Source organism: Rhinichthys klamathensis, unplaced genomic scaffold (genome assembly GCF_029890125.1).
Source record: "Rhinichthys klamathensis goyatoka isolate OS25496 unplaced genomic scaffold, OSU_Roscu_1.1 h1tg000127l_1, whole genome shotgun sequence".
Classification (NCBI taxonomy): domain Eukaryota; kingdom Metazoa; phylum Chordata; class Actinopteri; order Cypriniformes; family Leuciscidae; genus Rhinichthys; species Rhinichthys klamathensis.
The window spans coordinates 851106-863344 of record NW_026606664.1 but is presented as its reverse complement, the minus strand read 5'-3'; the positions used below and the strand labels follow the sequence as shown (position 1 = coordinate 863344).

At 37.4% G+C, this 12239-nt stretch overlaps 1 protein-coding gene across 1 annotated transcript in view; it reads left to right on the top strand.

The window, feature by feature from the left end:
* unc13a (unc-13 homolog A (C. elegans)) overlaps positions 1-12239 on the top strand; it is a 117499-nt gene that overhangs the window by 43697 nt on the left and 61563 nt on the right. The gene's annotated exons all lie outside the window — the stretch shown is intronic.

Sequence of the window (12239 nt, the reverse complement as noted above, 5' to 3'; positions counted from 1 at the left end):
ATACATTAACTGATCTTGATGAAACTTCAACAGTATGTTCGCTGTAAGAGGCCGATCACATGGATGTGACTATTGTGAGTCAAAGTTATAGCGCCACCAACTGGCAGCAGGAAGTGTGTCACTTTCTAAATGCTTTTGACAAAAGTGGGGGGGTTAGTTTTATCTACAGTTACAAAACTCAGCGTGTATATTCTTCTCCTCAAGCCAAACAACTTTCTAATTTAAAGTAATTAGCTCCGACCCTCAGAAAGTCAGATATTGTGGTTTGAATAGGGTCATTTTCTCTCTCTCTCTCTCTCTGAGCCAATATGGCAAGCCGCTTTAACATTTAATCATTTTAACCTACTAGTCTCTATTTTCATGCTACTAGTACTTATTTTTAGATACTAGTATCTATTCCATTAAGTACTGGTACTTATTCATTAGCGACTAGTGCTTATTCTTTAGTACTAGTGCCTATTCTTTAGATACTAGTGCTTATTCTTTAGATATTCTTTTGAATACGTATTAGTAGCTAATGAATAAGTACTGGTATCTATTTAATAGGTACTAGTATCTAATGACTTAGTACTAGTATTTATTGAATAAATACTAGTATCTATTAATAGGTACTAGTATCTAAAAGGTCATTTTCTCTTTCTCTCTCTCTGAGCCAATATGGCAAGCCGTTTTAACATTTAATCATTTTAACCTACTAGTCTCTATTTTCATGCTACTAGTACTTATTTTTTAGATACTAGTATCTATTCCATTAAGTACTAGTACTTATTCATTAGCGACTAGTGCTTATTCTTTAGTACTAGTGCCTATTCTTTAGATACTAGTGCTTATTCTTTAGATATTCTTTTGAATACGTATTAGTAGCTAATGAATAAGTACTGGTATCTATTTAATAGGTACTAGTATCTAATGACTTAGTACTAGTATTTATTGAATAAATACTACTATCTATTAATAGGTACTAGTATCTAAAAGGTCATTTTCTCTTTCTCTCTCTCTGAGCCAATATGGCAAGCCGATTTAACATTTAATCATTTTAACCTACTAGTCTCTATTTTCATGCTACTAGTACTTATTTTTTAGATACTAGTATCTATTCCATTAAGTACTAGTACTTATTCATTAGCGACTAGTGCTTATTCTGTTTAGAATATTCAAAGTGCTTATTCAATTTTTTTGCTTATTTATATTTTCAGAGCAGAAAATCCGATTTTTCTGCTTATTCAATATTGCATCTAAAAATGTAAGTGACTTGACGTGTGTGTGTGTGTGTGTGTGAGAGAGAGAGATGTGTCTGTTACAGTGACAAGAGTTTAACCCTTTAAGGCCTTGTCTTTTTGGATATATATTTTTTTTATTAAAAAAAATTTGCATACAACCCATATATTTTAAATGTATTGTTTGCTTTAAATTAAATTAAGATTGTATGTTTGGTAATTGAACCTAAATAAATTTTAAATTAATGTGCTATATTTCAGATCAATATATTTGTTTTCCTTCATTTTAATCAACACTAACTTTATTCTCATCTGAATTATAAAGAATTTATTTCTGTATAAAATAAAAAATCCCGAATAATCCAGACCAACCAGAGCGCACTATTTCTACAACATCATCAGTGCTGAAGCGAAACTACCAGAGCCGTTCGGCAGATAGCAAGCAGATATTTTGTGTCACGTCGTGCACAATAACCCTAAAGGCACCAGGGTGGCGGTGCCACCGGCTTTATATATATATATATATATATATATATATATATATATATATAAATATAGCTGCGAGCAGCGATTACGGGCCCAAGCCGGTGGCACCGCAACCCCGGTGCCTGATCTTGATTAAACTTCAACAGTGTGTTCGCTGTAAGAGGCCGATCACATGGATGTGACTACTGTGAGTCAAAGTTATAGCGCCACCAACTGGCAGCAGGAAGTGTGTCACTTTCAAAATGCTTTGAAATCACCCTCTTATTTTTACCCGATTTGCTTCAAACTTGATGTGTATAATGTAGACACTCGCCAGATGTAGACCTGTGAAAGGATTATTGATATATTAGATACTGTTGCCATGGCAACGCATCAAACTTTAATATTCTTTTTGGATGCTTTTGAGACTCTTAGCATGCCTGAAATTGCTTAAAATTGCATGAAACTCGACAGACAGATCACATTTATTAGCCAGTAGACATGTGCAAAGTTTCAGAAACGGGCGTGGTGCAGGGGCTCAGTAGCGCCACCTTTTGTGACAAAAGTGTGTGTGGGGGGGGGGGGGGGGGGGGGGTAGTTTCATCTACAGTTACAAAACTTTTTCAACTTGATGAAAATACATTAAAGATGCTAAATTGTGAACGGATATTGAATATCTCAAACGGTTTTGCTATGGCGAGGGATTATGTCAAAAAGAGAATCAGGAAATGTCTCATATCTTTCTAAAATGTAATTATACACCATTTATTTTTCTATAAAATTATACTAATATTAGAACTAAACCCATTGAATTCCTTTTTTTCAATTTAAGATTTATGTTTAAGTTTAAAAACAGCCAGAATGGTTGTTTAGCCAAAAAAATAAAAAAAATAAAAATCATTCATAGTGCTTTACTGCCCTCTTGTGTTCAAAATCAGGTAGGCCAATTGTATTAAATTGTAGGGATGCTACTATGGGAATATTTTTCCACCGTGACTCCGCTGGGGGCTTTAAAGTCGCTAACTTGAAAGCGAAAGTAACGGACGTCTCCACAAGACGTGCAGCTGTGAGCATTTTCGTTTCATTTTAAAAGAAGCCCCATTTCGGGGGCGGATTTCTTGAATGTATTTTACAAAATCACAATGTTGTGTTTGATTGCGAGTATCCAAAAATAAGTAAACACTTTGCAGTTTGAATGATCTTCTTGAATAAAATGACGGAGTAGCCAATGTTTCCACTGTTCGATCGCGGACGTCCACACGGACATTGATAATGGTGGCGCGTGCAGAGCGCTCGAGGGAATTCCTATGGAAGTAGGAATGAACTAAAAAACGTTCACTCTGTTCTGCTCGCTCATCGTCGTGGACGCGCAGCGTTATGAATGCCCGTGTGATGCAGCATAACACAGCAGAGAGAGACGCTCACTCTCAACTCGTGATTAATGAAATTTGACTCCGGTTGCTGATCTTTGCTGCAACTTTCGTTCAGCTCACAATTTAGTAAGCAAACCCGTTCAGGTTTTAATTGTAGTGACTAAATGATTTTATTAAACACACACACACACACACACACACACACACACACACACACACACACACACACACACACACACACACACACACACACACACACACACACACACACACACACACACACACACACACAAACACACACATCAAATTGACGGTGGGGGGCAATGGTATATTTAAATCTGCAAATTGTAATATATGCAGGGCACCCCGGTCCAGTCTTATTAAATGTATGCTTCATCTTTCATTTTTAATTTGTAAATTTGATCAATAAATTCAATTATTTAGAATGATAAGACACTATATGGCTTTTACTCTAGGTAGGGCTGATCAAATTAAATCGTTTACACTGAAAAATAACAATGCATTAAATAATATTATGAGATTGTTTTAAATATAAGTCAATTAAAAATCGTTGGGAAGAATGATACTTTTACAGTTTTTTACAATCACTTTGCTACTATTTTCAGAACCTTGATGTAATTTTTCAAAACTCTAGACACAAAACTCAAAACGATAATCACTTGTAACACAGGCTGTCTAATGTTCAAAACATTGCATTGTGCATTCACATCTTTAAAGAAATCTTGCACTTGCACAATCATTGGTTCAAAAAACAAATTAACTGTGAAATACCATTGAAACATAACTATAGATCACCCACACACAAGCAACCGATAGTTTCACTGTGTCATTGTTCGTACAATCATTAAATATTGTAGAGCAAAATAGGTGATACAGGTTTCATTATGGTACTACATGTACAGTAAATACATCTCTGTAAAAGTACTGCAGTAGTAGAGAGAATATTACAGACACAGTGGAATCATTGTGAACAAAGTTTGTAATATATTGATGCAAAACACTACAGTACAATCACAACATGGTTTTTTGAATCAAAGCAAAAATAATTAGCTATGAAATAGAAAAGAAAAGACAGTACTGTAAAACATCAAATGCAGTGTTCCTCAACTTGCTGTAAGAAACTAAACAGGAGTGATTACTGTACTTCTACACTGTCATCAACTCTGTGTTGTGGATTTGGCCACAGGTTCTCATCTACATCACAATGGATGTTGGAAAATGACATCTTGGAAAAAACCTTTGGCATGGCGAGTCCAGGCCTGACACTGCTCTGCTGTGATTGGCAGAATTGGACACGCAGTTACAAGGGCCTGCATCTATACAGTACTGTACTGTCAATACTGTACATAGTCTGAAAAGGTGGTACAGTATTTGGCACCATAGACACAGTGTCTGATGAAGCATTACAGTATGATAAAATATTAGGCTACATCCATGGATATTGTAGTCTAATTGGTTCATGCCATGCTAATTGGTGACAATGAATCTCATTATCTTGAAACTTTCATGATTTACTGTAAACATGGGATATTGTTTGTCTGTTTCCATACAACTATGCATTAAGAGTAATGCAACAGTTACTTATCATTTTGAGCAGCTGTATCAATTGACAGTTAGATCATTGTAAGGAAATGAATAGACACTCATTTGAAATGTAATGTGTGAATTGCCTTTTGAAATAGTAGTACTTTGATGTTAAGTTGTGTCATATTGAACAGGTGATCTTTGTTGAATGAACAAATGATCTAAGTTTTATGTGTATTGTATCCAAGCAATTGAGAAAAGGGTTAGAGTTTTGAAAAATGTGCTTTTTGATCATTGGTTGTGAGTTTTGTGTCTAGAGTTGTGAAAAATGACATCAAGGTTCTGAAAATAGTAACAAAGTGATTGTAAAAAACTGTAAACATAACACTAAACCGTCATTAGGTGTCGCCAGGCGACCGTCTTAATGAGCGAGTCATTGATTCATTCGTTCAAACAATTCGTTCGAACGGTTGAGTCATTCATGAATGAGACAGATTATGGATTGGTCATTGAATCTTTGAGTCAACCGATTCGTTCAAAATGCTGAATCATTCAGTAATGAGAACGCGTTGCTGTGAGATGCTCGATGGTTCTGCTGTGATCTTTGTTTAACTATTTTCGCTGCTGAAACAGAAAAAAGTCAATATTGCATCTAAAATGTAAGTGATTTGACTTGTGTGTTTGTGTGTGTGTGTGTGTGTGTGATTGTGTCTGTTACAGTGATTGTTTAACCCTTGTTAAAGTTTAGGCCTTGTCTTTTTGGATATATATCTTTTTATATAAAAAAATAGGCATACAACCCATATATTTTAAATGTATTGTTTGCTTTAAATTACATTAAGATTTGTATGTTTGGTAATTGAACCTGAATGAATTTTAAACGAATGTGCTATATATCAGATCATATATTTGTTTTCCTTAAAATTTAAACTAACACTAACTTTATTCTCATCTGAATGATAGATTATTTATTTCTGTATATAATAAAAACACATTTGATTTTTCTTTTTTAATCAATGTAGAATGTGTAACTGAAAAAATAAACAGATTAGGGCTCTGTTCGAGACCAAGAAATGAAAACCAATGCAATATGCTGAATGTCCAAAAGATTTTTTTTGCTTTTAAACTACGTGTATGTGTGTGTGTGTGTGTGTGTGTGTGTGTGTGTGTGTGTGTGTGTGTGTGTGTGTGTGTGTGTGTGTGTGTGTGTGTAAGAGATTTTGGTTGGGTGACATTTGTAGTTTACAGTTTGACAAAAGCACAATGTTGTGTTTTATTGCGATTGTACACAAATATAAGTAAACAGTTTGCAGATTGAATAATGTCCTGTATGAACAAAAGGACGGAGTATGTTTTTATGTCTACATTGTTCAATCACGTCTCTCACACACACACACACACACACACACACACACACACACACACACACACACACACACACACACACACACACACACACACACACACACAAACACCAATGCAAGCTCTACAGCACACATCTTCTCAACAGTCAAAGCGGGGTTAAGTTATTACCCGTCATGCACAGTAACCCTTAAGGCACCAGGGTGGCGGTGCCACCGGCTTGTTTATATATATATATATATATATATATAGCTGCGAGCAGCGATGAAGGGCCAAAGCCGGCGGCACCGCCACTCCGGTGCCTTTAGGTTACTAAAGGCACCGGGGTTGCGGTGCCACCGGCTTGGGCCCGTAATCGCTGCTCGCAGCTATATTTATTATTATTATTATTATTTTATCGACTATTTGGGCACTTTTGGGGCTCTTAACGTGCACGAAAACTCTTGAAACTTTGCACACTGGTCAGAACCCGCGGCCATCAGGGCCGGGCTGAAGCTGGTACCCGGGCGTGGCAGGGGGGCTCGACAGCGCCCCCTGGAACGGGGTCCGAAAACTTGGTCCATAAATCAAACACGCTTCCATGTAATAATATGAAACTCGGTACACATATAGATCTCATCGGTTCATATATCCTTTGTACTTTTACTTTTTACCCCAGCCCAACAGGAAGTCGGCTATTATGGTTTGTTTGGAAGCGTATGCCCCTGGAATTGGATATACTCCTCCTAGAGAATTCAACCAATCGCAAGGAAACTCGGTCAGCATGATGTCAAGACATTGAGGATGAAAAATTGCCAGGGGATTTTTCATATCTCGAACGGTTTGGCCGTGGCGAGGAAACAAATTTATGGCGAATAATGGAAACAGGAAGTGTGTTATAACTTCTGCATACATTAACTGATCTTGATGAAACTTCAACAGTATGTTCGCTGTAAGAGGCCGATCACATGGATGTGACTATTGTGAGTCAAAGTTATAGCGCCACCAACTGGCAGCAGGAAGTGTGTCACTTTCTAAATGCTTTTGACAAAAGTGGGGGGGTTAGTTTTATCTACAGTTACAAAACTCAGCGTGTATATTCTTCTCCTCAAGCCAAACAACTTTCTAATTTAAAGTAATTAGCTCCGACCCTCAGAAAGTCAGATATTGTGGTTTGAATAGGGTCATTTTCTCTCTCTCTCTCTCTGAGCCAATATGGCAAGCCGCTTTAACATTTAATCATTTTAACCTACTAGTCTCTATTTTCATGCTACTAGTACTTATTTTTAGATACTAGTATCTATTCCATTAAGTACTGGTACTTATTCATTAGCGACTAGTGCTTATTCTTTAGTACTAGTGCCTATTCTTTAGATACTAGTGCTTATTCTTTAGATATTCTTTTGAATACGTATTAGTAGCTAATGAATAAGTACTGGTATCTATTTAATAGGTACTAGTATCTAATGACTTAGTACTAGTATTTATTGAATAAATACTAGTATCTATTAATAGGTACTAGTATCTAAAAGGTCATTTTCTCTTTCTCTCTCTCTGAGCCAATATGGCAAGCCGTTTTAACATTTAATCATTTTAACCTACTAGTCTCTATTTTCATGCTACTAGTACTTATTTTTTAGATACTAGTATCTATTCCATTAAGTACTAGTACTTATTCATTAGCGACTAGTGCTTATTCTGTTTAGAATATTCAAAGTGCTTATTTAATTTTTTTGCTTATTTATATTTTCAGAGCAGAAAATCCGATTTTTCTGCTTATTCAATATTGCATCTAAAAATGTAAGTGACTTGACGTGTGTGTGTGTGTGTGTGTGTGTGAGAGAGAGAGAGAGATGTGTCTGTTACAGTGACAAGAGTTTAACCCTTTAAGGCCTTGTCTTTTTGGATATATATTTTTTTTATTAAAAAAAATGTGCATACAACCCATATATTTTAAATGTATTGTTTGCTTTAAATTAAATTAAGATTGTATGTTTGGTAATTGAACCTAAATAAATTTTAAATTAATGTGCTATATTTCAGATCAATATATTTGTTTTCCTTCATTTTAATCAACACTAACTTTATTCTCATCTGAATTATAAAGAATTTATTTCTGTATAAAATAAAAAATCCCGAATAATCCAGACCAACCAGAGCGCACTATTTCTACAACATCATCAGTGCTGAAGCGAAACTACCAGAGCCGTTCGGCAGATAGCAAGCAGATATTTTGTGTCACGTCGTGCACAATAACCCTAAAGGCACCAGGGTGGCGGTGCCACCGGCTTTATATATATATATATAAATATATATATATATATATAAATATATATATATATATATATATATATATATATATATATATATATATATATATATATATATATATATATATATAAATATAGCTGCGAGCAGCGATGAAGGGCCCAAGCCGGCGGCACCGCCACCCTGGTGCCTTTAGGTAACTAAAGGCACCGGGGTTGCGGTGCCACCGGCTTGGGCCCGTAATCGCTGCTCGCAGCTATATTTATTATTATTATTTTACTACCTTTTGGGCACTTTTGGGGGCCTTAACGTGCTCGAAAACTCTTGAAACTTTGCACACATCTCAGAACCCGCGGCCATCAGGGCCGGGCTGAAGCTGGTACCCGGGCGTGGCAGGGGGGCTCGACAGCGCCCCCTGGAACGGGGTTTGAACACTTGGTCCATAAATCAAACACGCTTGCATGTAATAATATGAAACTCGGTACACATGTAGATCTCATCGGTTCATATATACTTCATGCTCTTACTTTTTACCCCAGCCCAACAGGAAGTCGGCTATTAAGGGTTGTTTGGAAAACACATGCAATGGAATGTGAAATACTCCTCCTAGAGAATTCAAACACACGGCACGAAACTCGGTCAGCATGAAGTCAAGACACTGAGGATGAAAAATTGCCAGGGGATTTTTGATATCTCGAACGGTTTGGCCGTGGCGAGTAAACGAAATTATGGCGAGAAACGTGAAACAGGAAGTGTGTTATAACTACTGCATACATTAACTAATCTTGATGAAACTTCAGCAGTGTGTTCGTTGTAAGAGCCCGATCACATGGATGTGACTATTGTGAGTCAAAGTTATAGCGCCACCAACTGGCAGCAGGAAGTGTGTCACTTTCAAAATGCTTTTAAATCACCCTCTTATTTTTACCCGATTTGCTTCAAACTTCATGTGCATAATGTAGACACACGCCAGATGTAGACCTGTGAAAGGATTATTGATATCTTAGATACTGTTGCCATGGCAATGCATCAAACATTAATATTCCTTTTTTTAAGCTTTTTCATGCTTTTTTATGCTTTCGGGCACTTTTGGGGTTCTTAACGTGCTCGAAAACTCTTGAAACTTTGCACACGGGACAAAACCCGCGGCCATCAGGGCCAGGCTGAAGCTGGTACCCGGGCGTGGCAGGGGGGCTCGACAGCGCCCCCTTGAACGGGTCAGACAATTTGGTCCATATATCCAACACGCTTTACCCTATTTGCTTCAAACTTGATGTGTATAATGTAGACACAAGCCAGATGTAGACCTGTGAAAGGATTGTTGATATCTTAGATGCTGTTGCCGTGACAACGCATCAAACTTTAATATTCTTTTTGGATACTTTTGAGATTCTTAGCGCACTTTTGGGGCCCTTAACATGCTCAAAAACTCTTGAAACTTTGCACACGGGTCAGAACCCGCGGCCATCAGGGCCGGGCTGAAGATGGTACCCGGGCGTGGCAGGGGGGCTCGACAGCGCCCCCTGGAACGGGGTCCGAAAACTTGGTCCATAAATCAAACACGCTTGCATGTAATAATATGAAACTCGGTACACATAGATCTCATCGGTTCATATATACTTCATGCTCTTACTTTTTACCCCAGCCCAACAGGAAGTCGGCTATTTAGGGTTGTTTGTAAAACGCATGCAATGGAATTTAAAGTACTTCTCCTAGAGAATTCAAAGAAATGCCACGAAACTCGGTCAGCATGAAGTCAAGACATTGAGGATGAAAAATTGCCAGGGGATTTTTGATATCTCGAACGGTTTGGCCGTGGCGAGGAAACGAATTTATGGCGAGAAACGTGAAACAGGAAGTGTGTTATAACTTCAGCATACATTAACTGATCTTAATGAAACTTCAGCAGTGTGTTCGCTGTAAGAGCCCGATCACATGGATGTGACTATTATGAGTCAAAGTTATAGCGCCACCAACTGGCAGCAGGAAGTGTGTCACTTTCAAAATGCTTTGAAATCACCTTCTTATTTTTACCCGATTTGCTTCAAACTTCATCTGTATAATGTAAACACACGCCAGATGTAGACCTGTGAAAGGATTGTTGATATCTTAGATGCTGTTGCCGTGACAACGCATCAAACTTTAATATTCTTTTTGGATACTTTTGAGACTCTCAGCGCACTTTTGGGGCCCTTAACATGCTCAAAAACTCTTGAAACTTTGCACACGGGTCAGAACCCGCGGCCATCAGGGCCGGGCTGAAGCTGGTACCTGGGCGTGGCAGGGGGGCTCGACAGCGCCCCCTGGAATGGGGTCCGAAAACTTGGTCCATAAATCAAACACGCTTGAATGTAATAATATGAAACTCGGTACACATATAGATCTCATCGATTCATATATCCTTTGTACTTTTACTTTTTACCCCAGCCCAACAGGAAGTCGGCTATTATGGTTTGTTTGGAAGCGTATGCCCCTGGAATTCGATATACTCCTCCTAGAGAATTCAACCAATCGCCACGAAACTCGGTCAGCATGAAGTCAAGACATTGAGGATGAAAAGTTGCCAGGGGATTTTTGATATCTCGAACGGTTTGGCCGTGGCGAGGAAACGAATTTATGGCGAATAAAGGAAACAGGAAGTGTGTTATAACTTCTGCATACATTAACTGATCTTGATGAAACTTCAGCAGTGTGTTCGCTGTAAGAGTCCGATCACATGGATGTGACTATTGTGAGTCAAAGTTATAGCGCCACCAACTGGCAGCAGGAAGTGTGTCACTTCCTAAAGGCTTTGAAATCACCCTCTTATTTTTACCCAATTTGCTTCAAACTTTATGTGTATAATGTAGACACACGGCAGATGTAGACCTGAGAAAGGATTATTGATATCTTAGATACTGTTGCCGTGGCAACGCATCAAACTTTATTATTCTTTGTTGATGCTTTTGAGACTCTTAACATACTTGAAATTGCATGAAACCCGACAGACACATCACATTTATTAGACAGTAGACATGTGCAGAGTTTCAGAAACGGGCGTGGTGAGGGGCTCAGTAGCGCCACCTTTTGTCAAAAGTGGGGGGATTGATTTTATCTACAGTAATAAAAATCGGTATGTGTATTGTTCTCCTCCAGCTAGACAACTTTCTAATTTACACTCAATAGCTCCAACCAACAGGAAGTCAGATATTTTGGTTTGAAAATTGTCATTTTATGTCTCTCTCTCTCTGAGCCTACGTCTATGTGTGTGTGTGTGTGTCTGTGAGTGTGGGGAGGGGGAGGGGGGCTAGATTAACCATTTGACTGCTGTGTGGTTTGGCCTGCATTAAAAAAGAAAAAAAAATGTCTTACGCCTTGTATTTTTTACATAAGTTGTATTAATAAGTAAAGGCATATAACCAGTTGAATTGTAGTGCATTGAAAATAGTTTTATATAATTAGTTTATTAATTAAATTAACTTGGTCAGAAAATTTGGTCCATAAATCAAACACACTTGCATGTAATATTATGAAACTCTGTACACATATAGATCTCATCGGGCCAAACAACTTTAAGCCAGCCCAACAGGAAGTGGGCTATTTTGGTCTTAATGTGGATGTTTTGCAAAACCAGGCTCTACATTTTTACCCACTCCTCTTAAGTGGTTTATTTTATTCCCACCAAACTTTTTCAACATGATGAAAATACATTAAAGAAGCATAATTGTGAATATCTATTGAATATCTCTAATTGTTTTGCTATGGCGAGGGATTAAAGTCATGTAAAAAAAAAATAAACACTAAAAGCCTCATATCTTCTAAAAATTTAATTATACACCATTTATTTCTAGATAAAATTATACAAATATCAGAACTAAACCCATTTTATTCTTGTTTTCAATTTAAGAATAATGTACAAGTTTAAAAACAGCCAGGATGCACTATTCAGTTAAAAAATAAATATATCAAATACATAGGGCTATACTGCCCTCTTGTGTTCAAAATCAGGTAGGCCTGTTGTATTTAAATATAGGTAGCTGCTATGTGACTC